The sequence below is a fragment of the Coregonus clupeaformis genome, chromosome 15 (assembly GCF_020615455.1).
Source record: "Coregonus clupeaformis isolate EN_2021a chromosome 15, ASM2061545v1, whole genome shotgun sequence".
Classification (NCBI taxonomy): Eukaryota; Metazoa; Chordata; class Actinopteri; order Salmoniformes; family Salmonidae; genus Coregonus; species Coregonus clupeaformis.
Window position 1 is genome coordinate 56,522,257 of NC_059206.1, and position 27,421 is coordinate 56,549,677.

General features: G+C 48.2%; 1 pseudogene; it reads left to right on the forward strand.

The window, feature by feature from the left end:
* Positions 1-1,086: 1,086 nt before the first annotated feature.
* LOC121583529 lies at positions 1,087-27,421 on the forward strand (annotated as a pseudogene).

The window sequence follows — 27,421 nt, forward strand, 5'->3', positions numbered from 1 at the left end:
ACCGCTCCCTGAGGTGGAACCGGAGCGTTGGGCAGATTATGCAGAGTTTGGATCATTTCCTGCATGGCGGCGTTGAACTGGGCAAGCTGCTGCTGCTGCTGGTGCTGGTCGAGGCACTGGGAAACTCCTGCTGCATCTATTTTGGTTTGGTGTGTGACGAGTACTGAGTATATGTAGAGGCAGGTCGCAGACGCAGGAATTAACAAGGTCAAGGTTTACTTAACAAAGAGAAATAACAAAGATAGAGTAAACGACACAAAGCTAAACAATCACACACAACATCATACAGCACAGTCCCGGGCTAAATAGGGGTGGTGATGAGATGATGAGGTGCAGGTGCGCAGGAGGTGATTAGGGTGCGTTCGGTTTCCATTCCGGTATTGCCGAGGTCGTGCGCTCAGACCGGTGGCTCAGTAGACCGGCGAATCAGAGCACCAGAGGGGCGCAACAGGAGGAGATGTGACAATTACATTGGATTCCCATCGCTGAAGTTTGTATAATCATGCCACCAGAATATTTGCCAGTTTCCCATAACCTGTTTACTTACCAGAATAATTACCTGTTTCCGAAAAACATTTCTCATTACCGAAGGCATATCTTTAATCTGGAATCCAATGTAATGGATTAATAATAATAATAATATGCCATTTAGCAGACGCTTTTATCCAAAGCGACTTACAGTCATGTGTGCATAAATTTTTACGTATGGGGGGTCCTGGGGATCGAACCCACTACCCTGGCGTTACAAGCGCCATGCTCTACCAATTGAGCTACAGAGGACCATTAACGAATGACTGAGTGAAAGTGTGTGTGCTGCCTTCGTACGCTAGGAAAGGGTCAAGTTCATGATTTGGACCAGGGTAGGGGTAATCTAACCAACTAAAAAACAACTGTAGAGTTAAGCGGATTACTATCGGTTGCCAATAGTAACGGGTATTCCATAGGCCATTCACTCATTCCAGTGTTTTTCAATTAGGGGAGTGCAGAGCTGAGGAGGGAAGGGAAGAAGACTGGGGCTCATATGGCCCTCCTGCCTTCCAGTCCCCCTCAGTCTTTGTTTTTATCCATCTGGAAGTTGGACTGAACATGTTGAACAGCAGCAGTGGTTTCACAGCGGAGTGTGATGGCGAGGGGAATGGGTCCCTGGCTGGGCTGGGTGGTCTAGGGGTGGATTGGTCAGACGGCGCTCTACACCGGGCCCTGGGTGTTGTCCTAACTGTCATGTTAGCCCTGGTAGTCTTCTCTCTGGGCTGCACCGTGGATGTAGGGAATCTCTGACTCCACCTGCGCCGGCCCAGGGGTATCCTGGTAGGGCTGCTGTGCCAGTTTGGCTTCTCACAGCCTACCTGCTGATTCTCGGATTCTCTGTCCAACCTGTGCAGTCAGTGGCTATAATTATCATGGACTGCTGTCCTGGAGGAGTCATCTCCAACATCATCACATACTGGATCGAAGGGGACATGGACCTCAGGTTGGTGGGTTTACTTTGGTTGCGTCTCAAGTGGCATCCTATTCCCTATATAATGCACTACTTTTGACTAAAACCCTGGTCAAAAGTAGTGCACTATGTAGGAAATAGGGTGCCATTTGGGATGTAGACTTTCTTTTGTGGATTCTCAAATCAACAGTCAACAAAACCTTTGTTCTAAAGGTAAACGTGATGTCAGCTGTATGAGATAAGATTCCATGGCAGCTCCATGGACACCTAGGAATGGGAAGGGACTTGATCTAATGAATAATGCTCACTGACTTTAATAGTATGTATATAAGCAGAATTTCATAGCAAGTACACAGTAATAAGGAGCTTATTGCACACCTACACATCTGTGTCAATCTTTAGAAACCTTTACTCCTCCCTTCCCTTTCCCATATTATAGGATGTTAACATTATATGATGATCTATGAGAATGTATGAAATGCCTATTACAACAGGTTTGAATTGTATGGTCCAGCCATTTACAGCCATTTTGTTGGATATTGAATCGAACAGTGAGGGCGATATTAAAGTGGTCCAGTGTAAACATTAACTCAGGTGACACAGGGGCTCCATTCAGAACCTGATGGAGTTGACACTTATACCCCATGATCAGCTGGTTCTCTGTGAACACGTCTCCTATCATTACAAGGTCATGGGCCGGTCATCCTGCTAGGCTAACCCGTCTGTCTGTTGTTTTGTCTGTTGCCGTCTATTGCTGTAGCATCACCATGACGACAATCTCTACAGTTCTTGGTTTGGGTATGATGCCTCTGGGTCTGTACGTCTACACATACTCCTGGGTGGAGGCAGGCACCATCTGAGTACCCTACTTTAATATTGGTAATGACCTTTTGGTTCTTTCACATTTCAATAAATTGCAATTAAATTTGTTTGCCTTCTTGATGTTTTGAATCTTCTCTCTCTTCGGTCTCGCTGTTTCCTTCTCTCTCTCTCTCTCTCTCTCTCTCTCTCTCTCTCTCTCTCTCTCTCTCTCTCTCTCTCTCTCTCTCTATCTATCTATCTGACTATTTCTCTCTCGCTCTCACACTCTCTCACTTTTTCCATCTCTGACTCCTCAACTTTTTAATCTGGGAGAGAGCAGTGTGATAACTCTGTAGGTCAGAAACTGTATGAACATTCAAATGCACTGGAATGGAATTATAGTTCACCAGCAGTCTAGGATTAGGGCTTGAAACGATGGCTACGTAACATGTTGGTCATTTGGAGTCATGCTTCTGGTCTGATGTTATTCAATATGTCACGATTCTCTAAAGCGGAATCCAGAAGCAGACCAGGACAAGGTGAGTAGACTGAAGGTGAGTATTTATTTAAAGACTTAAATGTGGAAGCAGGAGAATCCAGGTGACTGAGCTGGCAGTGGAGGTGAGTTGGTGGGAGTGAATGGGCAGATCCAATGATGTTTCTGAAGCCACAGACGACCAGGCAGAGGTGGAGTGAATATTCCGGGAGAGTAATGTTCATGGCTAATGATCCGGCAGGGAATGGATGTCAGGTCAGAGCTTATGAAGTGGAGAGGTGATGATCAGAACCAGGTGTGCAGATAGCTGATGAGATGCAGGTGCGGGTAATGGAGAGATCTCCCGCCTTGCTTCGTCGCCCGGTAACCAGACAGGGTGCGTTCAGGAAACTCAGGAAAAAAGACTCCAGGACAGAAAACAGGCAACTCAGGCAGAAACCGACTCAGGAAGCGGGGTTCATGACAGTACCCCCCCTCCGACGAACGCCACCGGGCGGACTACCCGGAGCGCCAGGATGGAAGCGGTAGAAGTCACGAAGGAGGTCAGCATCAAGGATCTGATGCCGAGGAATCCAACTCCTCTCCTCAGGACCATAACCCTCCCAGTCCACGAGATACTGGAAACCCCGACCCCACCGTCTCGAATCCATGATGCGGCGCACTGTGTAGACAGGACCACCGCCGATCATCCGAGGAGGAGGAGGACGAGGAGGAGGGGGCAACAGAGGACTGAGGAGAACAGGCTTGAGGCAGGAGACATGAAAGGCGGGATGGACTCTGAGCGTTTTAGGCAATTTGAGTCGAACCACAGCAGGATTAATGACCTTCTCCACCACAAACGGACCAATGAACTTAGGTGACAGTTTCCTCGACTCTGTCCGCAGAGGAAGATCCTGTGTAGCCAACCAGACCTTATCTCCGACGGAATAAGCGGGGGCTGGAATACGGCGACGATTAGCCTGGAGCTGATACCGGTCAGAAACTCTAAGGAGGGCCTTTCTGGCCCGATGCCAGGTCCGGTGGCAACGGCGAATGTGGGTTTGGACAGAGGGAACCGAGAGATCCTTCTCCTGAGAAGGGAACAAGGGAGGTTGGTAGCCGTAAAGGCACTGGAAGGGAGACATCCCAGTGGCAGATGTAGGGAGAGTATTATGGGCATACTCGACCCATGGCAACTGAGAGACCCAAGAGGTGGGGTTGGAGGAGACAAGGCAGCGAAGCGTGGACTCCATCTACTGGTTGGCTCTCTCAGCCTGACCATTAGATTGGGGGTGAAATCCAGATGTGAGACTGACTGTAGCTCCAATGGCCAAACAGAAGGATTTCCAGACAGCAGAGGTAAACTGAGGACTACAGTCGGAAACTATGTCACTGGGCAGCCCGTGGACCCTGAAAACCTCCCTAACAAGGATCTCGGACGTCTCAGAGGCAGAGGGAAGTTTGGAGATGGGCACAAAGTGGGCAAACTTGCTGAATCTGTCCACAATAGTCAGAATGACAGTGTTCCCATCAGAAGCGGGCAACCCAGTGACAAAGTCCAGGGCCAGATGCGACCATGGTCGCCGGGGAACAGGTAGGGGGTGAAGAAGTCCAGAGCTGGGCCGATTGGTACTTTTATTCTGCGCACAAACTGGACAGGCAGCAACAAAACTCCGGGTATCTTCTCCCATGGCAGGCCATCAAAATCGTCTGCGTAGTAACGCCGTAATCCGAGCCACGCCAGGGTGACAAGCCATCTTGCTGGCGTGGGACCACTGGAGGACAGCAGAACGGACAGACTCTGGCACAAACCACCGACCGGGTGGACCTTTACCGGGACCGGGCGGCGTCCGAAGGGCCGCCATAACCTCCTCCTCAATCTTCCAAGTAACTGCTCCAACGACGAAGTTCTGGGGAAGAATCGTCTCAGTCTTGGCCCCACTCTCCTCCGTTTTGGAGAACATCCGGGACAAGGAGTCCGCCTAGCCGTTCTTAGAACCAGGTCGGAAAGTCAGGGAAAAATTAAAACGTCCAAAAAACAAAGCCCACCTGGCCTGACGGGAGTTGAGACGTCTAGCCGATTGCACGTAAGCAAGATTCTTGTGGTCAGTCCAGACAATAAACGGTTGCTCCGCCCCCTCCAACCAGTGGCGCCACTCCTCCAAGGCGAGTTTAACAGCGAGAAGCTCCCGGTTACCCACATCGTAATTTCTCTCCGCAGGCGAAAGACGACGAGAGTAGAAGGCGCAGGGATGTAGTTTACTGTCAGTGGAGCTTCGCTGGGACAAGATGGCGCCAACCCCCAATTCAGACGCGTCCACTTCCACGACAAACTGACGGGAAGTGTCAGGTTGAGCGAGAATAGGGGTGTTGGTGAATCGGCTCTTCAAGTCCAGGAATGCTCGGTCTGCCTCAGGATTCCAACAGAAGGTTCTGGGGCTAGAAGTCAGGGCAGTTAATGGAGTGGCCACACGGCTGTAATCACGGATAAATCTTCGATAGAAATTCGCAAACCCCAGAAACCTCTGGAGCTGCAATCTCGTACCGGGCTGGGGCCAATCAAGAACCACCCTAACCTTCTCTTGGTCCATCTTAATCTCTCCCTTGGAGATTATGTATCCGAGGAAGGATGTAGTGTGGGCGTGAAAATCACACTTCTCTGCCTTCACAAACAGGCGGTTCTCCAATAATCGCTGCAGGACCTGCTTGACATGCTGGATGTGGCTGGAAAGCTCCTTAGAGAAAATTAGAATATCATCCAGGTAAATGAACACAAAAAGACCGATCATATCTCTCAGAACGTCATTCACCATACTCTGGAACACTGCTGGATCATTGGTCAGTCCAAACGGCATCACTTGATACTCGAAATGTCCCATAGGTGTATTGAACCCAGTCAACCACTCGTCCCCCTCTCTGATCCGGACCACATGATACGCATTGCGTAAATCAAGCTTAGTGAACACAGTAGCACCCTGTAAGGAGTCGAAAGCAGAGTTCATCAAGGGCAGGGGATACTTGTTCTTGACAGTGATATCATTCAAACCCCGATAATCAATACAAGGTCGAAGAGAGCCATCCCTCTTGTTCACGAAAAAGAATCCTGCTCCCAGGGGTGATGACGAGGGACGAATGAGACCGGCAGCTAGAGACTCCTTTATGTAGGTCTCCATGGCTTCACGTTCAGGTCGAGAGATACTGTATAAACGTCCCTTGGGATAGGCAGCTCCAGGGATCCGATTTATAGCACAGTCATATGGTTGGTGGGGAGGAAGTGACAGAGCCTTCTGCTTGCTGAACACTTCACCCAAATCGTGATATGTTTCAGGAACTAGGGACAAATCTGGGAGGGGGGCAGAATCAATGACCTGACTGGGAACAGAATGAGAACAGGCAGTCTTAAGGCAGTTAGCATGACATTCAATACTCCAACTAGTTACCTTGCCAGTCACCCAATCGAACGTGGGATTGTGTTCTCTCAGCCAGGGGTATCCAAGAACCAGGGGGGCACGGGGAGATGGCAGAATGAAGAAGGAGATGAACTCTGAATGATTACCTGACAACAGCATTTTAACAGGTTCAGTTCTCATAGTGATTCGTGCCAGAAGTCTGCCGTTCAGAGTGGTAGCTTCAATGGCTTCCGGTAATTGCTCCTTGGAAAGCCCCAGCTGTTCCACCAAGTCGGCATCCATAAAGCTGCCATCGGCACCTGAATCGATAAAAGCGTTAATCTCCAAAATCTGATTCTTGTTCATGAGGGTTGCAGGAAAACGGGGTCTGACAGGGTTATTGAGAGACTGAAACTGGCTCGCTAAAAGTCCTCCCAAACTTAGTGAGCCGGGCAGTTTAACGGGCGCTGGGGACAAGCGGAGATGTAATGCCCAGGGTTACCACAGTAGAGGCAGCTGTTGGTCTCACGTCTACGTTGGCGCTCCTCCTTGGTTAACCCGTGCCGCCCCACTTGCATGGGTTCAGGATCTGGAGGCAGGAACTCTCCTTTAATCTCGTGTGGTGAATAATGATCAGCTCGTTCTGGTCCATTTCCTGACTTGAATGGTAACCGAGTAGATGAGTGTTTGGAAGACCCCCATCGCGTCTCCCTCCTTTTCTCTCGGATTCTGTTATCCACCCGAATAGATAACGCTACCAAACTGTCCAGGTCACTAGGCTCAGGATAAGAGATCAGTTCATCTTTGAGTTGCTCCGACAACCCCTGATAAAAAGCTGCCTGTAGTGACTCCTCATTCCACCCACTCTCCACAGCCAATGTCCTGAATTCAATTACAAAGTCTGCTACACTGCGAGCTCCTTGGCGAAGAGAAAACAGACGATTAGCTGCATCCTTACCTCGGACTGGATGGTCAAAAAGCTTCCTCATCTCTGCCGCGAACTCCTGGTATGATGCCATGCAGGTGTCCTGTCGTTCCCACAAGGCTGAAGCCCACTCCAGAGCTCTTCCACGCAGCAGTTCAATTACAAAGGCTATCCTGGCCTTGTCTGTGGCGTAAGAGTTGGGCTGCAGGTCAAAATCTAATCCACACTGCATGAGAAATGATCGGCATCTTCCCAAATCCCCTTCGTGCTTCTCTGGTGTCGGAACCTTGGGCTCACGGAAGGAAACAGCTCCAGAAGCGGAAGGCGAGGGGGGTGAAACAGGTGGTGGATTCTCCGCCGGCAAACTGAGCTGAGCCTGGATACTCGTCAGACTGGCAGAAAGGTTCCGAACCGAAGACGCTATCTCCTGTAGCGCCGTGCTGTGTTGTCCCAACATCTTCTCTTGATGGGTAATGGCATGGCGACCGGATTCCAGGTCCGCTGGGTTCATCCTTGGCCGGATCGTTCTGTCACGATTCTCTAAAGCGGAACCCAGAAGCAGACCAGGACAAGGTGAGTGGAATGAAGGTGAGTATTAATTTAAAGACTTAAATGTGGAAGCAGGAGAATCCAGGCGACGGAGCTGGCAGTGGAGGTGAGTTGGTGGGAGTGAATGGGCAGATCCAATGATGTTTCTGAAGCCACAGACGACCACAGATGACCAGGCAGAGGTGGAGTGAATATTCCGGGAGAGTAATGTTCAAGGCTAACGATCCGGCAGGGAATGGATGTCATGTCAGAGCTTATGAAGTGGAGAGGTGATGATCAGAACCAGGTGTGCAGATACAGTGGGGAAAAAAAGTATTTAGTCAGCCACCAATTGTGCAAGTTCTCCCACTTAAAAAGATGAGAGAGGCCTGTAATTTTCATCATAGGTACACGTCAACTATGACAGACAAATTGAGATTTTTTTCTCCAGAAAATCACATTGTAGGATTTTTAATGAATTTATTTGCAAATTATGGTGGAAAATAAGTATTTGGTCACCTACAAACAAGCAAGATTTCTGGCTCTCACAGACCTGTAACTTCTTCTTTAAGAGGCTCCTCTGTCCTCCACTCGTTACCTGTATTAATGGCACCTGTTTGAACGTGTTATAAAAGACACCTGTCCACAACCTCAAACAGTCACACTCCAAACTCCACTATGGCCAAGACCAAAGAGCTGTCAAAGGACACCAGAAACAAAATTGTAGACCTGCACCAGGCTGGGAAGACTGAATCTGCAATAGGTAAGCAGCTTGGATTGAAGAAATCAACTGTGGGAGCAATTATTAGGAAATGGAAGACATACAAGTCCACTGATAATCTCCCTCGATCTGGGGCTCCACGCAAGATCTCACCCCGTGGGGTCAAAATGATCACAAGAACGGTGAGCAAAAATCCCAGAACCACACGGGGGACCTAGTGAATGACCTGCAGAGAGCTGGGACCAAAGTAACAAAGCCTACCATCAGTAACACACTACGCCGCCAGGGACACAAATCCTGCAGTGCCAGACGTGTCCCCCTGCTTAAGCCAGTACATGTCCAGGCCCGTCTGAAGTTTGCTAGAGTGCATTTGCATGATCCAGAAGAGGATTGGAAGAATGTCATATGGTCAGATAAAACCAAAATAGAACTTTTTTGGTAAAAACTCAACTCTGTCGTGTTTGGAGGACAAAGAATGCTGAGTTGCATCCAAAGAACACCATACCTACTGTGAAGCATGGGGGGTGGAAACATCATGCTTTGGGGCTGTTTTTCTGCAAAGGGACCAGGACGACTGATCCGTGTAAAGGAAAGAATGAATGGGGCCATGTATCGTGAGATTTTGAGTGAAAACCTCCTTCCATCAGCAAGGGCATTGAAGATGAAACGTGGCTGGGTCTTTCAGCATGACAATGATCCCAAACACACCGCCCGGGCAATGAAGGAGTGGCTTCGTAAGAAGCATTTCAAGGTCCTGGAGTGGCCTAGCCAGTCTCCAGATCTCAACCCCATAGAACATCTTTGGAGGGAGTTGAAAGTCTGTGTTGCCCAGCGACAGCCCCAAAACATCACTGCTCTAGAGGAGACCCCACCTCTTTAAGGAACACCTGGGATAGGATAAAGTAATCCTTCCACCCCCCCCCCCCCAAAAAAAAAAGAAGTATAATTGTAAAGTGGTTATCCCACTGGCTATAGGGTGAATGCACCAATTTGTAGTCGCTCTGGATAAGAGCGTCTGCTAAATGACGTAAATGTGCCCTTGAGCAAGGCACTTAACCCTAATTGCTCCTGTAAGTCGCTCTGGATAAGAGCGTCTGCTAAATGACTAAAATGTAAATGTAAATGTAATATGCATGGAGGAATGGGCCAAAATACCAGCAACAGTGTGTGAAAACCTTGTGAAGACTTACAGAAAACGTTTGACCTGTGTCATTGCCAACAAAGGGTATATAACAAAGTATTGAGAAACTTTTGTTATTGACCAAATACTTATTTTCCACCATAATTTGCTAATAAATTCATAAAAAATCCTACAATGTGATTTTCTGGATTATTTTTCCTCATTTTGTCTGTCATAGTTGACGTGTACCTTTGATGAAAATTACAGGCCTCTCAAATCTTTTTAAGTGGGAGAACTTTCACAATTGGTGGCTGACTAAATACTTTTTTCCCCCACTGTAGCTGATGAGATGCAGGTGCAGGTAATGGAGAGATCTCCCACCTTGCTTCGTCGCCCGGCAACCAGACAGGGTGCGTTCAGGAAACTCAGGAAAAAAGACTCCAGGACAGAAAACAGGCAACTCAGGCAGAAACCGACTCAGGAAGCGGGATTCATGACACAATATGTATAAGCTGCCATATTCGCCTACGTATAAACGTATTCTATTTTTAGGCATCACTCTGATCACCTTGGTTGTCCCTGTGGCGTTGGGTGTTTTTGTAAACTACAAGTGGCCCAAAGCAGCAAGGAAGATCTTGAGGGTATGTCTAATCTGTCTACTTTTTAGTATCTTGTTATTGTCATGCTACAAATCCTCAGACACTGGCCCTTTACTGGCATCCCTTTCTGTCTGTCTGTCTGTCTGTCTATCTGTCTGTCTGTCTGTCTGTCTGTCTGTTCTGTCTGTCTGTCTGTCTGTCTGTCTGTCTGTCTGTCTGTCTCGCTCTCTGTAGGTGGGTACTGTGGTGGGAGGTCTTCTCCTGATGGTAGTAGGAATTGCAGGTGCTGTTCTCTACCGAGGCTCGTGGCATACAGACACCTCCATCATTATTATAGGAGCCATCTTCCCCCTGATAGAATACAGTGCCTGGTTCATCATTGCTGTCATCGTCAGGGAGCCATGGCAGAGGTGAGAGGTCAGAAAAGATCAGGGCCCATATTCACAAAGTGTCGTAGTGTATGAGTGCTGATCTAGGACAGGGGTCATCAACGTTTTCTGAGTCAAGATCACTTTCTGAGTCAAAATGCAAGCCGACATCTACCGCTCAGATTTTCTTTTTACATTACTTAAAAAACGGAAGCCTATGCATTAACCTATTTGTATTTGTATGTATTATGGATCCCCATTAGGCAGCAGCTACTCTTCCTGGGGTACAGCAGAATTAAGGCAGTTCATACGATTTTAAAAACATTACAATACATTCACAGATTTCACAACACACTGTGTGCCCTCAGGCCCCTACACCACCACTACCACATATCTACAGTACAAAAATCCATGTGTACGTGTGTGTATGCATGTGTCTGTGCCTATGTTTGTGTTGCTTCACAATCCCAACTGTTCCATAAGGTGTTTTTTATCTGTTTTTTAAATCTAATTTTACTACTTGCATCAGTTACTTGATGTGGAATAGAGTTCCATGTAGTCATGGCTCTATGTAGTACTGTGCGCCTCCCGTAGTCTGTTCTGGACTTGGGGACTGTGAAGAAACCTCTGGTGGCATGTCTTGTGGGGTATGCATGGGTGACCAAGCTGTGCGCCAGTAGCTCAAACAGACAGCTTGGTGCACCCATCATGTCAACACCTCTCATAAACACAAGTAGTGATGAAGTCAATCTCTCCTCCACTTTGCGCCAGGAGAGATCGACATGCATGTTATTAATATTAGCTCTATATGTACATCCAAGGGCCAGCCATGCTGCCCTGTTCTTAGCCAATTGCAAAGTCCTTTTTTGTGGCACCTGACCACACGACTGAACAGTAGTCCAGGTGTGACAAAACTAGGGCCTGTAGGACCTGCCTTGTTGATAGTAATGTTAAGAAGGTAGAGCAGCGCTTTATTATGGACAGACTTCTCCCCATTTTAGCTACTGTTGTATCAATATGTTTTGACCATGACAGTTTACAATCCAGGGTTACTCCAAGCAGTTTAGTCACCTCAAGTTGCTCAATTTCCACATTATATATTACAAAATGTAGTTGAGGTTTAGGGTTTAGTGAATGATTTGTCCCAAATACAATGTTTTTAGTTTTAGAAATATTTAGGGCTAACTTATTTCTTGCTACCCACTCTAAAACTAACTGCAACTCTTTGTTAAGTGTTGCAGTCATTTCAGTCGCTGTGGTAGCTGACATGTATAGTGAAGAGTCATCCGCATACATAGACACTCTGGCTTTACTCAAAGCCAGTGGCATGTCATTTTTTATATTTTATTTTATTTTTTTCACCTTTATTTAACCAGGTAAGAACAAGTTCTCATTTACAACTGCGACCTGGCCAAGATAAAGCAAAGCAGTGCGATAAAAACAACAACACAGAGTTACATATGGGGTAAAAAAACATAAAGTCAAAAAATACAACAGAAAATATATATACAGTGTGTGCAAATGTAGCAAGTTATGGAGGTAAGGCAATAAATAGGCTATAGTGCAAAATAATTACAATTAGTATTAACACTGGAATGCTAGATGTGCAAGAAATTATGTGCAAATAGAGATACTGGGGTGCAAAAAAGCAAAAATAAATAACAATATAGGAATGAGGTAGTTGGGTGGGCTAATTTCAGATGGGCTGTGTACAGGTGCAGTGATCGGTAAGGTGCTCTGACAACTGAGTCTCCAGCTTCAGAGATTTTTGCAATTTGTTCCAGTCATTGGCAGCAGAGAACTGGAAGGAATGGCGGCCAAAGGAGGTGTTTGCTTTGGGGATGTCCAGTGAGATATACCTGCTGGAACGCAGACTACGGGTGGGTGCTGCTATGGTGACCAATGAGCTAAGATAAGGCGGGGATTTGCCTAGCAGTGATTTATAGATGGCCTGGAGCCAGTGGGTTTGACGACGAACATGTAGTGAGGACCAGCCAACAAGAGCGTACAGGTCACAGTGGTGGGTAGTGTATGGGGCTTTGGAGACAAAATGGATGGCACTGTGATAGACTACATCCAATTTGCTGAGTAGAGTGTTGGAGGCTATTTTGTAAATGACATCGCCGAAGTCAAGGATCGGTAGGATAGTCAGTTTTACGAGGGCATGTTTGGCAGCATGAGTGAAGGAGGCTTTGTTGCGAAATAGGAAGCCGATTCTAGATTTAACTTTGGATGGGAGATTCTTAATGTGAGTCTGGAAGTAGAGTTTACAGTCTAACCAGACACATAGGTATTTGTAGTTGTCCACATTCTCTAGGTCAGACCCGTCGAGAGTAGTGATTCTAGTCGGGTGGGCGGGTGCCAGCAGCGTTCGATTGAAGAGCATGCATTTAGTTTTACTAGTGTTTAAGAGCAGTTGGAGGCTACTGAAGGAGTGTTGTATGGCATTGAAGCTCGTTTGGAGGTTTGTTAACACAGTGTCCAATGAAGGGCCAGATGTATACAAAATGGTGTCGTCTGCGTAGAGGTGGATCTGAGAGTCACCAGCAGCAAGAGCGACATCATTGATATACACGGAGAAAAGAGTCGGCCCAAGAATTGAACTCTGAGGCACCCCCATAGAGACTGCCAGAGGTCCAGACAACAGGCCCTCCGATTTGACACATTGAACTCTATCTGAGAAGTAGTTGGTGAACCAGGCGAGGCAGTCATTTGAGAAACCAAGGCTATTTAGTCTGCCAATAAGAATGCGGTGGTTGACAGAGTCGAAAGCCTTGGCCAGGTCGATGAAGACGGCTGCACAGTACTGTCTATTATCGATCGCGGTTATAATATTGTTTAGGACCTTGAGCGTGGCTGAAGTGCACCCATGACCAGCTCGGAAACCGGATTGCATAGCGGAGAAGGTACGGTGGGATTCGAAATGGTCGGTGATCTGTTTGTTAACTTGGCTTTCAAATACTTTCGAGGGGAAGTGCTCTTATTCTCCATGGACTTTACAGTGTCCCAAAATAAGGCGGGGAGTTAGTGCTACAGGATGCACATTTCTGTTTGAAAAAGTTAGCCTTTGCTTTCCTGACTGCTTGTGTATATTGGTTCCTAACTTCCCTGAAAAGTTGCATATCGCGGGGGCTATTTGATGCTAATGCAGTACGCCACAGGATGTTTTTGTGCTGGTCAAGGGCAGTCAAGTCTGAGGAGAACCAGGGGCTATATCTGTTCTTAGTTCTGTCTTTTTTGAATGGGGCATGTTTATTTAAGATTGAGAGGAAATTACTTTTAAAGAACAACCAGGCATCCTCTACTGACGGAATGAGATCTATATCCATCCAGGATACCTGGGCCAGGTCAATTAGGAAGGCCTGCTCGCTAAAGTGTTTTAGGGAGCGTTTGACAGTGATGAGGGGTGGTCGTTTGACCGCGGACCCATTACGGATGCAGGCAATAAGGCAGTGATCGCTGAGATCCTGGTTGAAGACAGCGGAGGTGTATTTAGAGGGTAAGTTAGTCAGGATGATATCTATGAGGGTACCCATGTTTACGGATTTAGGGTTGTACCTGGTAGGTTCGTTGATAATTTGTGTGAGATTGAGGGCATCTAGTTTGGATTGTAGGATGGCCGGGGTGTTAAGCATATCCCAATTTAGGTCACCAAGCAGTACGAACTCTGAGGATAAATGGGGGGCAATCAATTCACATATGGTGTCCAGGGCACAGCTGGGGGCTGAGGGGGGTCTGTAGCAAGCGGCAACAGTGAGAGACTTATTTCTGGAAAGGTAGAAGCTCAAACTGTTTGGGCACAGACCTGGATAGTATGATAGAGCTCTGCAGGCTATCTCTACAGTAGATTGCAACTCCACCCCCTTTGGCAGTTCTATCTAGACAGAAAATGTTATAGTTGGGGATGGAAATTTCAGAATTTTTGGTGGCCTTCCTAAGCCAGGATTCAGACACTGCTAGAACATCAGGGTTGGCGGAGTGTGCTAACGCAGTGAATAACTCAAACTTAGGAAGTAGACTTCTGATATTTACATGCAAGAAACCAAGGCTTTTGCGATTACAGAAGTCAACAAATGATAGCGCCTGGGGAGTAGGAGTGATACTGAGGGCTGCAGGGCCTGGGTTAGCTTCTACATCACCAGAGGAACAGAGGAGGACTAGAATAAGGATACGGCTAAAGGCTTTAAGAACTGGTCTTCTAGTGCGTTGGGTACATAGAATAAAGGGGGCAGATTTCTGGGTGTTGTAGAAAAGATTCAGGGCATTATGTACAGACAAGGATATGGAAGGATATGAGTAAAGTGGAGGTAAACCTAAGCGTTGGGTAACAATGAAAGAGATAGCATCACTGGAGGCACCAATTGAGTCGGTCTCCGCGTGTATGGGGGGTGGGACAAAGGAGCTATCTAAGGCAGGTTTAGCTGGGCTGGGGGATCTACAGTGAAATAGTACAATTAGAAATAACAGAAACAACAATAAGCTAACCATGTTGACATGGGAGAGAGGCATAAAGCAATCACAGGTGTAATTTGAGAGAGCTAAGACAACAGCTGGTAATGACGACACAGTTTGGGCTGAGGCTAAACATAAACAGGATGCGGTACCGTAAAAAGGAACAGTCCAGCAGGCATCAGCTGTATAGCTGAGTTATCATAAGGTCTGGTGAACAGCAATAGGATAGTTCGGAGGTAGTTCGGGGGCTGCTAAAGCACTAGCGAGCAAGAGTCCACGGCTATCGTGTGCTAGTGGGCCGGGGCTAGCAGATGGAATCTTCGTGGTCGACGTCGTAACGGGAAGCCTGTTGTAACCACATCAGACGATTTCGTTGGCAGACCAGTCGTGTAGGATCGGCGGGGCACTAGGTGTTCCCGTCCGGTTGACAGAGAGGTAGATAGCCGGGAGATGGGCCTAGCTCAGGATGATTAGCCAAACCACAACGTCCATTTTGTTGCAGCTAGCTGGTAGCGATGAATCCGGAGTTAAAGGTCCAGTGATTCAGTGATTCCGGCAGAAAAACTGATATGTTCTGGGTCGATAACGCGCTGTGCAGACAGTGCAGACTGGCCGAATAATAGTCCAGGCTAGAGCTGGCTGGTAGGTGGTGCAGGCCACGGACAATGGTGAAAAACCGCTAACGGTAGCTGATAGCAAGTAGCTAGTTAGCTGGCTACTCCCGTCCGGTAGACCGAGAGGTAGATAGCCGGGATATGGGCCTGGCTCTAGGCTAGCTCGAGGCTAACTGGTGCTTGCATCGGGGGCAGTGGTGATTAGCCAAACAGCAACATCCATTCGGATGCGGCTAGCTAGTTGCGATCCGGTGATTAATGTCCAGTGATTAAATTATTCCGGCAGAAAAATCCAATGTTCTGGGTGAAATACCGCTAACTGTGGCTAATAGCAAGTAGCTAGTTAGCTGGCTAGCTAGTTTCAACTGGAGATTCTAGATAAAAGGTAAGTCAATAATAGAATCCGTTCCACATTGAGTGAGGCGGGTTGCAGGAAAGTATATTTTGTAGAAGGATGAAGAGTCTGATAGGGAAATATGTACGAAAAATACAAAAAAACAGGGTATTTACAGACACACGACAAAAACAGGACTGCACTACTACGCCATCTTGGATATACCATTAGTAAAGATTGAAAAAAGTAATGGGACTAGACAGCTGCTCTATTAAAATCAGTACTCTATCAATGAGGTGTGTGCAGTAAACTATAGGCCCAAGACATTATCACTGCATATTGGTTTTAATTCAATTTCCCTGCCAATGCATTGTTTTTCGGGCCATTTAAAAATATATATATTTCCAAATTTGAGGTAGGCTATATGATAACACTGGTAATAGATCAGTTGTTGTATTACTTGTGAGGCACAGCTGAGTGAGCATACATTTAAATAATTTGCTTTTTATTTTACTGGGCTGATGGTGCCTGCATCTGATGGTCAGTCTCAGCGGATGGAGAGAACAGCAGACTGAGGGTCCGCCTGTCAACGTCCCTCCGCTCTCCCTTTCCTCCGCTGACGCTGATGGCGAAACTCGTGTCGCACTGCATTATTTCTGCCTCATGCACATTCATGTTGTTACTCCTATGAACAGAGAAAGTGAAATCCCTCTATATTAAAAAAGACCCAAGCCGCTAATAATAACAATGCAAGCTTATCGATACACTTTCCTACTCATTCATTACAGCTGCAGTGCTGATTGTAGCATGAGTGGAAGTAGAAAGAACTCGCATTTTATGGCTTATAAAAGTGTTGAATAAAAAGTGTTGACAGTGCTGAGTAAGAACTTAAACATCAACTCACTCATTAAAACAGAAGCTCTTTGCTGTATTCGTTGACAGTCTGTTGTAATGAATACTCGGACAGAGTGGTAAGATCCAATCGCAGAATAGCGATGCTTTATTAGAGTACAGACAAGGGTATAGCTTAATCGTGGTCGGGCGGGCTGTGGTCAAAACCGGGCAAGGCATAGACAGGCAGAGGTACCAAAGGAGCGGGCTTAGTCGTAGTCGAGGGCACAGGCACAGGATCAGAGCACGGTAATCACTGGGGTAGACAAGCAGAGGATTAAGCAATTCGGGGAGTCAAACAAGGCACAGGTCGGATACACGGTTAATCAAAACAACAAACTCTCTCTCTCTCTCGGAACAAAACGCTTTAGCAAGTCACAAAGGAACAATACCTCGCACCGACTGAACTTCAGAGCACACCTTATATCCTACCCTAATTACGGACAGGTGTGCTCAGAACTCAGGTGAACCAGATCGAGTCTGATGACTCCCCCTCTCTGTAGATCGGGAAGTGTCAGACTCTGTCTAGACCCAGCCAACCCCCGATCCCTTACAGTATCCCCCTCCCCAGGGCCGGCTCCTGACGGCCTTCTACTTCTACCGGGTGGTCTTCCTCTGGGTCGGGGTCCGGGATGATCTGGGTGTTCAGCGTGGAAAGTGGCCTTGAGAGCGGGGTCTAGTATGTCCTTAGCAGGGACCCAGGACCGTTCCTCCGGTCCATATCCCTCCCAGTCCACGAGATATTCGATGCCCCCTCGTCTCCGTCTTGACTCCAGTATCTCGTGGACTGTATAGGTGGTGTCCTGTTCATCCTCCAAAGGTGGTGTAGTAGGTTGTTGAGCGATGGGTGGATACATCGGGCTATAATGGACAGGTTTCAACAGGGAGACGTGGAACGTTGGGTTTATCCTGTATTGTCGAGGGAGTAACAGACGGTAGGTGACCGGGTTAATACGTTCTGTACTTTGAAGGGACCAATGTACCTGGGTTGGAGCTTCTTGCAGCTCCGTCGGAACCGCAGGTCTCGGGTAGACAGCCACACTCGTTGCCCGGTTTGATAAGTGGGAGTAGGTCTCCGGCGTCGGTCGGCATAGGTCTTTTGCTGCTGTGAGGCTTGACTGAGATGTTGATGGGCCGTCTCCCAGACCTGCGCACTCCGACGGAACCACTCGTCCACCGCCGGTACCATCCCGGGTGCGGTATCCCACGGGAACAGGGGTGGTTGATACCCTAGAACACACTGAAAGGGCGTTAGACGTAGGGAGGTGTGAATGAGTGAGTTCTGAGCATACTCTACCCAAGGCAGGAATCGGCTCCACTCTTGCGGCTGCCGCGAACATTGTTGCCGTAGATACTTCCCAATTTCCTGGTTGAGCCGTTCTGTCTGCCCATTGGCCTGGGGATGATATCCGGAGGTGAGGCTCACCGAGATGCCCAAGCGTTTGCAGAAGGCCTTCCAAACCCGGGATACGAACTGGGGTCCCCAGTCGGAAACAATATCCTCTGGAACACCAAACTGCCGGAACACCTGGTTAAATATAGTCTCCGCCATCAGAGTGGCGTTAGGTAAACGGGTCATGGGTACTAACCGACACATCTTTGAGAATCGATCGATGACCACGAGAATTACAGTATGGCCCTCTGATTCTGGTAGGTCGGTAACAAAGTCCATCGCAATGTGCGACCAGGGTCGTTGAGGAGTTGGCAATGGCATCAGCTTACCCTCCGGTAGTGCTCGAGGCGCCTTGGACTGAGCACATACTGGGCAGGATAATACGTAGTCTCGGACGTCATCTGTGAGGGAATCCCACCAGTATTTTCGACTGATGAGTCGGATAGTTCGAGTGATTCCGGGATGACCAGATCCTAGCGACGTGTGGCACCATTCCATCAGTTGAGGTCGAAGCGGAGCTGGTACAAACACCTTCGACACCGGGGTTTCTGGAGGGGCTGGTTCCGCTTGTAGGCTCTCCTGAATCGTGTCGTCGATAGCCCACCTCACAGGACCAGCACGGCAACTCATGGGGAGGATAGGTTCTGGTTCAACCGGTCTGTCCGCGCCTGAACCGTCGGGAAAGCGCGTCCGCCTTACAATTCTTGGACCCGGGAATATAAGAGACAGTGAATTGAAAACGGTTGAAGAACAAAGACCACCTTGCCTGTCGGGAGTTCAGTCGTTTAGCACTGTGCAGATACTCCAGATTGCGGTGGTCCATAAGCACTTGGAACGGATGAGCTGCTCCCTCCAGCCAATGTCTCCACTCCTCCAGCGCTAACTTCACCGCCAGTAATTCACGATTTCCCACGTCGTAGTTCTGCTCGGCCGGATTCAGCTTCTTCGAAAAAAAAGCACAGGGTCGTGATTTGGGAGGCTCACCTTGGCGCTGGGATAGCACGGCTCCAACTCCAACCTCCGAGGCGTCCACCTCCACGATGAACGGCAAGGTAGGATCCGGCTGACATAAAATGGGGACAGTGGTAAATCGTTGTTTCAATGTCTCAAAAGCCCGCACTGCCTCCTCCGTCCATTTCAGACCATGCCCCTTGTGGCTGGTCATCGCCGACAGGGGAGCAGCGGTGGTGCTGAAATTACGCACGAACCGTCTATAGTAATTGGCAAACACCAAGAATCTCTGAAGCTCTTTCACCGTCTGGGGTTGAGGCCAGTCTCGTACAGCTTGTACCTTGGATTCATCCAGTCTTACCCCGTCGGGAGTGAGTATGGCCCCAAGGAAGGAAATCGTCGTGACATGGAACTCACTCTTCTCGGCCTTCACGAACAGAGAGTGTTGGCGGAGTCGGTCCAGAACCTGTCGTACATGGGACACATGTTCACTCAGAGAGTTAGAGTAAATTAGGATGTCATCAATGTACACTATGACGAAACGATCAATCAAGTCCCTAAAAATGTCATTCATGAACGCCTGGAACACCGAGGGCGCGTTAGTAAGTCCATAGGGCATGACACAATATTCATAATGTCCTCGATGGGTGATGAAGGCGGTCTTCCATTCATCCCCCTCTCTAATGCGCACCAGATTGTACACACTCCTGAGGTCCAGTTTACTGTAGATGGAGGCCTGCCCCACCTGCTCGAGGGCTGCTGGAATCAAAGGAAGGGGGTAACGATTTTTAATGGTGATATCGTTCAAACCTCGATAGTCTATACAAGGACGCGAGTCCGCCATCCCTTTCTTAACAAAGAAAAAACTGGATGCCGCTGGAGACGTAGATGGGCGAATGGCCCCTTGCTGAAGTGCCTCGTCAATATACTTGCTCATTGATTCCCGTTCCGGCTGTGACAAAGGGTAGATTCGTCCGCGAGGAGGTGTAGCCCCGGATAGCAGATCAATTGCACAATCCCAGGCCCGATGCGGTGGTAACACGGTAGCCCTCTCCTTGGAGAACACCGGCGCGTAATCCTGGTACTCTGTAGGAACAACAGTAGACACCGCACCCTTCGCATCCTCCACAGTAGACGTTTTGCAAGGTAAAATGAGGCACTCAGCCCTACATACTTCACTCCAAGCCGTGATATCGCCAGATTTCCAGGAGATGACCGGATCATGGGTAACGAGCCAGGGGTGGCCGAGGACTAGCGGCTCCCTTGGAGCGGAGATGACGAACAGAATGATGTTGTCATGGTGCAGAGAGCCCACTTGTAACTTGATCTCCCCGGTACGGTGCGTAATGAACCCAGTGCCCATGGGCTCACCGTCTAGCGCGTTGACTCGCAGGGGAGGTTGAATTGGGATACGTTGAACCCCCAACTCCTCAGCAAGACCCATATCCAGAAAGCTGGCCGCCGCTCCGGAATCAATAAGTCCTTCCAACCTGCGCACTTTCTCTCCGACAGATAAGGTAACCGGTACATACATTTGTCTAGATGTAATGTTCAAAACGGGAGTCTCACTCACCGGTTTGGCAGTTCCGAGGCGATATCCTGGGGTATGGTTAGGTCGTACCGGACATTGACGAACGAAATGACCCGACTGACCACAATACAGGCATAGTCCGTCTTGCCGACGTTGTTGTCTCACCGACCCTTGTAGAGGTGACCGTCCCAGTTGCATAGGTTCCTCCTCAGATTCTCTCCTCCGCTCTGTCGATTGCATAGGACCAGTGATCGAGGGCTCCCGAACAGTGGATGCCTTGTGTTGCACTATAAGATTATCAATAGCGATGGCTATTTTGATAAACTCATGTAGCGCAGTGATATCTCCCGACAAGCCAACTCAGTCTGTACGTCTTTGCGCAGCCCTCTTCGGAAAACTGTGAGCAAAGCAGTCTCGCTCCATCCGCTACCGGCTGCTATAGTACGGAACTCTAAAGCGTAGTCGGCTACTGTGCGACGGCCCTGCTGAAGTTCGCACAGTTGGTCTCCCACACTACGCCCAGATACTGGGTGGTCGAACACCTCTTGAAACAGTCTCTTGAACTGAACTTCCGCATTCAGCTCGGGGACCTCAGCTGCCCAAAGCGCAGTAGCCCAATCCAGTGCTCTTCCCGTTAGCAGAGAAATCATGAAATCCACCCTGCTACGGTCATCGGAAAACATAGTACGATTATATGACAGATACAGGGACATCTGGAGTAGAAACCCCTGACATTTGCCAGGTTCCCCGTCGTACCTTGTAGGTAGAGAAATCGGAGGTGCATGACGAGGACTGACCGTGCTCGGTGTGGTGCCTTCAGCCGCACCAGCGTGGAGTAGCTGTAGGAGTTCATCCATCCGTTTCTCCTGTATCTCCCATCGCCTCTGTAATTCCGCTGGATCCATGGTAATGGCGAGGTATTCTGTAATGAATACTCGGACAGAGTGGTAAGATCCAATCGCAGAATAGCGATGCTTTATTAGACTACAGACAAGGGTATAGCTTAATCGTGGTCGGGCGGGCTGTGGTCAAAACCGGGCAAGGCATAGACAGGCAGAGGTACCAAAGGAGCGGGCTTAGTCGTAGTCGAGGGCACAGGCACAGGATCAGAGCACGGTAATCACTGGGGTAGACAAGCAGAGGATTAAGCAATTCGGGGAGTCAAACAAGGCACAGGTCGGATACACGGTTAATCAAAACAACAAACTCTCTCTCTCTCTCTCTCTCTCTCTCTCTCTCTCTCTCTCTCTCTCTCTCTCTCTCTCTCTCTCTCTCTCTCTCTCTCTCTCTCTCTCTCTCTCTCTCTCTCTCTCTCTCTCTCTCTCTCTCTCTCTCTCTCTCTCTCTCTCTCTCTCTCTCTCTCTCTCTCTCTCTCTCTCTCTCTCTCTCTCTCTCTCTCTCTCTCTCTCGGAACAAAACGCTTAGCAAGTCACAAAGGAACAATACCTCGCACCGACTGAACTTCTGAGCACACCTTATATCCTACCCTAATTACGGACAGGTGTGCTCAGAACTCAGGTGAACCAGATCGAGTCTGATGACTCCCCCTCTCTGTAGATCGGGGAAGTGTCAGACTCTGTCTAGACCCAGCCAACCCCCGATCCCTTACATCTGTCTTTAATCATGGTTTTAAACGTTTTGAAATCTCTTGCTGAATTTTTTTTTATGCCTGCTACCTTACTCCAGACACGGTAATCTGAGCCATTCGATTGGCCAGCGGTAGGCCTATAATGCACTTGATTTGCTCTCCGGAAGGCAGCTGAATCAGGTGCACCTATCGTTTTTACATACATTTTGGGCGATCGACTAGGAATGCCTTGGAGATCGACCAGTTGATCGCGATCGACCGGTTGGTGACCACTGATCTAAGAAAATGTTTTGCCTTTCAGATCGTAATGAATAAGACAGGAGGGTTCTGACCCTAGAACAGCGCTCTACTCTGAGACACTTTGTCAATATGGGCCATAAATTATGGGTAATGGAGTTGTAACTGTAGGTAATTTTGGTCCACGTAAGAGGAACTTGAAAATAACAACAAACATAAGCTTCTCCTCTCCTGCCAGGTTGAGAATGTGTAGCATGGCCATGGGGTGTAGGCAGGGGGCAGCTCTTTGTGATCTAGGCCTATGTAATCCTTCCTGTTGGTATGAACTTACTAATACATACTACTACTACTACTACACTGTTGTGTTCCTTTTACCTCGCTGTGTGAGACAGGAGGGCAGCGAAGGCCAGCACTTTGCTCACACAAAACAGCAACAACACGAAAACATCACGATGTTATGAGGCTCCTGGGTTCTTGGCTGGGATTGGAATGCTGCTGATATAGCGTATGGGGATCTGTGAAACTCACTCCTCAGCCTGAAGTGTCTCCCCTTGCGCTTTTGAAGAAGGCCCTTTTCAATGGCGCGATGGGTTGGAACGCTTCAGGAGGGCGGTCACATGTGTTTGAGAGGCAGAAGTCCTGAGTTTGGGTCTCAGTATGAGCTGAATCAGGAGAGAGTGGTACTTGCTAAGCAAGCAGCGTGATGTCCTTTACACTGACTTGGCTACAGGTGCCGGACAATCTCCATGGAGACCGGGGCCCAGAACGTCCAGATATGTTCCCTCCAGAGAAGCTGTTCCTGATGGTCACGTTCCCCCTTATGTACGCCGGCTTCCAGCTGCTTCACGGCCTGCTGCTGGTCACAGGTACAACTGCAACATCACACCTAGTCTGCGTCCCAATAATATCTCCTTTCTCCTGAAGGTTGCACTCATTCACTACTCCCCACAAATGTAAATGCATTGGATTGGTGTAAACATGGGCTAGAGGGAGTTTCCATATATCAGACATATCCTTTAAAATCTATGAAGAGAATTGAACAAGTGCACAGGTTGAGAGAAAGGAGAGATTATTGGGACACACCCCTAGATTAATGAAATCCTGCATGAAGACATACACTACATGACCAAAAGTATGTGGACAACTGATCGTCGAACATCTCATTCCAAAATCATGAGCATTAATATGGAGTTGGTCCCCCCTTTGCTGCTATAACAGCCTCCACTCTTCTGGGAAGGCTTTCCACTAGATGTTGGAACATTGCTGTGGGGACTTGCTTCCATTCAGCCACAAGAGTATTAGTGAGGTCGGGCACTAATGTTGGGTGAATAGGCCTGGCTCGCAGTCGGCGTTCCAATTCATCCCAAAGGTGATTGATGGGGTTAAGATCAGGGCTCTGTGCAGGCCAGTCAATTTCTTCCACACCGATCTCGACAAACCATTTCTGTATGGACCTCACTTTGAGCATGGGGGCATTGTCATGCTGAAACAGGAAAGGGCCTTCCCCAAACTATTGCCACAAAGTTGGAAGCACAGAATCATCTAGAATGTCATTGTATGCTGTAGCATTAAGATTTCCCTTCACTGGCACTAAGGGGCCTAGCCCGAACCATGAAAAACAGCCCCAGACCATTATTCCTCCTCCATCAAACTTTACAGTTGTCACTATGTATTGGGGCAGGTAGCGTTCTCCAGATTTGTCTGTCGGACTGCCAGATGGTGAAGCATGATTCATCACTCCAGAGAACGCGTTTCCACTGCTGCAGAGTCCAATGGCGACAAGCTTTACACCACTCGAGCTGATGCTTGGCATTGCGCATGGTGATCTTAGGCTCGTGTGCGGCTGCTCAGCCAGGGAAACCCATTTCATAAAGCTTCCGACTAACAGTTATTGTGCTGAAGTTGCTTCCAGAAGTAGTTTGGAACTCGGTAGTGAGTGTTGCAACAGAGGACAGACGATTTTTACGCGCTACACGCTTCAGCACTCGGTGGTCCCATTCTATTTTTATTTTTAGCAGACGCTCTTATCCAGAGCGACTTACAGGAGCAATTAGGGTTAAGTGCCTTGCTCAAGGGCACATTGACAGATTGTTCACCAAGTCGGCTCAGGGATTAGAACCAGTGACCTTTCGGTTACTGGCACAACGCTCTTAACCACTAAGCTACCTGCCGCCCCTATGAGCTTGTGTGGCCTGCCATTTTGCAGCTGAGCCGTTGGTGCTCCTAGATGTTTCCACTTCATAATAACAGCACTTACAGTTGATCAAGGCAGCTTTAGCAAAAAAAAAATATTTCAGTCTTGTCCCATTGCTGCAACTCCCGTACGGACTCGGGAGAGGCGAAGGTTGAGAGCCGTGCGTCCTCCGAAACACGACCCCGCCAAGCCGCCCTGCTTCTTGACACACTGCTCGCTTTACCCAGAAGCCAGCCGCACCAATGTGTCGGAGGAAACACTGTACAGCTGGCGACCGATGTCAGTGTGCATGTGCCCGGCCCGCCACAAGGAGTCAAAAATTGCCGAATACAACAGGTGTAAACCTTACCATGAAATGCTTACTTACAAGCCCTTAACCAACAATGCAGTTCAAGAAATAGAGTTAAGAAAATATTTACTAAATAAACTAAAGTCATAAAATCTAATCAAATCAAAAAGTAACACAATAAAATTACATAACCATAATGAGGCTATATACAGGGGTTACCGGTACCGAGTCAATGTGCGGGGGTACAGGTTAGTTGAGGTAATTTGTAAAGTGACCATGCAAAGATAATAAACAGTGAGTAGCTGCAGTGTAAAAACAAAAGGGGGGGGTTCAATGTAAATAGTCCGGGTGGCTATTTGATTAATTGTTCAGCAGTCTTATGGCTTTGGGGTAGAAGCTGTTAAGGAGCCTTTTGGTCCTAGACTTGGCGCTCCGGTACCGCTTGCCGTGCGGTAGCAGAGAGAACAGTCTATGACTTTGGTGACTGGAGTCTTTGACAAGTTTTTGGGCCTTCCTCTGACACCGCCTAGTATATAGGGCCTGGATGTCAGGAAGCTTGGCCCCAGTGATGTACTGGACTGTATGCACTACCCTCTGTAGCGCCTTACGGTCAGATGCCGAGCAGTTGCCATACCAGGCGGTGATGCAACCGGTCAGGATGCTCTCAATTGGGCAGCTGTAGAACCTTTTGAGGATCTGGGGACCCATGCCAAATCTTTTCAGTCTGCTGGGGGGGAAAAGGTGTTGTCGTGCCCTCTTCACAACTGTGTTGGTGTGTTTGGACCATGATAGTTTGTTGGTGATGTGGACACCAAGGAACTTGAAACTCTCGACCCGCTCCACTTCAGCCCCGTCGATGTTAATGGGGGCCTGTTCGGCTCACATTTGTCTTGCTCACATTGAGGGAGAGGTTGTTGTCCTGGCACCACACTGCCAGGTCTCTGACCTCCTCCCTATAGGCTGTCTCATCATTGTCGGTGATCAGGCCTACCACTGTTGTGTCGTCAGCAAACTTAATGATGGTGGGGACTAAGCACGCACACCTGAGGGGCCCCAGTGTTGAGGATCAGCTTGGCAGATGTGTTGTTGCCTACCCTTACCACCTGGGGGGCGGCCCGTCAGGAGTCCAGGATCCAGTTGCAGAGGGAGGTGTTTAGTCACAGGGTCCTTAGCTTAGTGATGAGCTTTGAGGGTACTATGGTGTTGAACGCTGAGCTGTAGTCAATGAACAGCATTCTCACATAGGTGTTCTTTTTGTCCAGGTGGGAAAGGGCAGTGTGGAGTGCGATTGCATCATATGTGGATCTGTTGGGGTGGTATTTGAATTGGAGTGGGTCTAGGGTTTCCGGCATGATGGTGTTGATGTGAGCCATGACCAGCCTTTCAAAGCACTTCATGGCTCCCAACGTGAGGGCTACGGGGCGGTAATCATTTTGGCAGGTTACCTTCGCTTTCTTGGGCACAGGGACTATGGTTGTCTGTTTGAAACATGTAGGTATTACAGACTCGGTCAGGGAGAGGTTGAAAATGTCAGTGAAGACACTTGCAAGTTGGAGCGTGATGAGACAAGGACATCCCGGCCGGCCAAACCCTCCCCTAACCTGGACGACGCTGGGCCAATTGTGCGCCGCCTCATGGGCCTCCCGGTCGCGGTTGGCTGCGACACAGCCTGGAATCGAACCCGGGTCTGTAGTGACGTCTCTAGCACTGCGATGCAGTGCCTTAGACCGCTGCGCCACTCGGGAGGTCAGCAGGGCAGAAATTTGACAAACTGACTTGTTGGAAAGGTGGCATCCTATGACGGTGCCACGTTGAAAATCACTGAGCTCTTCAATAAGGCCATTCTACTGCCAATGTTTCCTATGGAGATTCCATGGCTGTGTGCTCGATTTTATACACCTGTCAGCAAGGGTGTGGCTGAAATAGCCGAATCCACTAATTAAAAGGGGTGTCCACATACTTTTGTGTATATAGTGTATGTACTCACTATACTAGATGACTGACAGCGGTCGCTGTTCTGAAACCATCGTCCGTCATTTGGATTCATTATACTATACACAAAAGTGGTAAAATGAACTCATACCTGGCCTGTTATTTTATTTCTGTGCACTTTCTCATTCTAAGGTACCATATAATTTACAGTGGCTGTTTTTTCCCATTAAAGTGTATCAGATTTATAAACAAACACGCTTATGGAGGATAGCTGACATCCCCTTTGGACAGGACCTTCAGAGCTTACCAAGTGTCAGTGGTGGACATGGGGAGGTCAATGTGGTTCAACCATATAACAGGGAAAGTTGTATACCTGTATAAAATTGAAAGTATTTTGTCAATGTATTTTAATGTATAAAGTACAGACACACCTAACTGTGATGTTTTTAATATATTCTACTAATACAAGTGTTACATTTTGTTAGGTTCTGAGTTCTGGTACAGTGATCCAGACGGACTCCATTAAAAGCTCATGTTAGATTTATTAAACCACACACTGGGTCATACAGCTGCAAAGAGATTTAACAGAATCTCTGTACATATATTTATCACCTTTGTCCATGCCCTCTTCCCAAACTAGTGAATCTATAA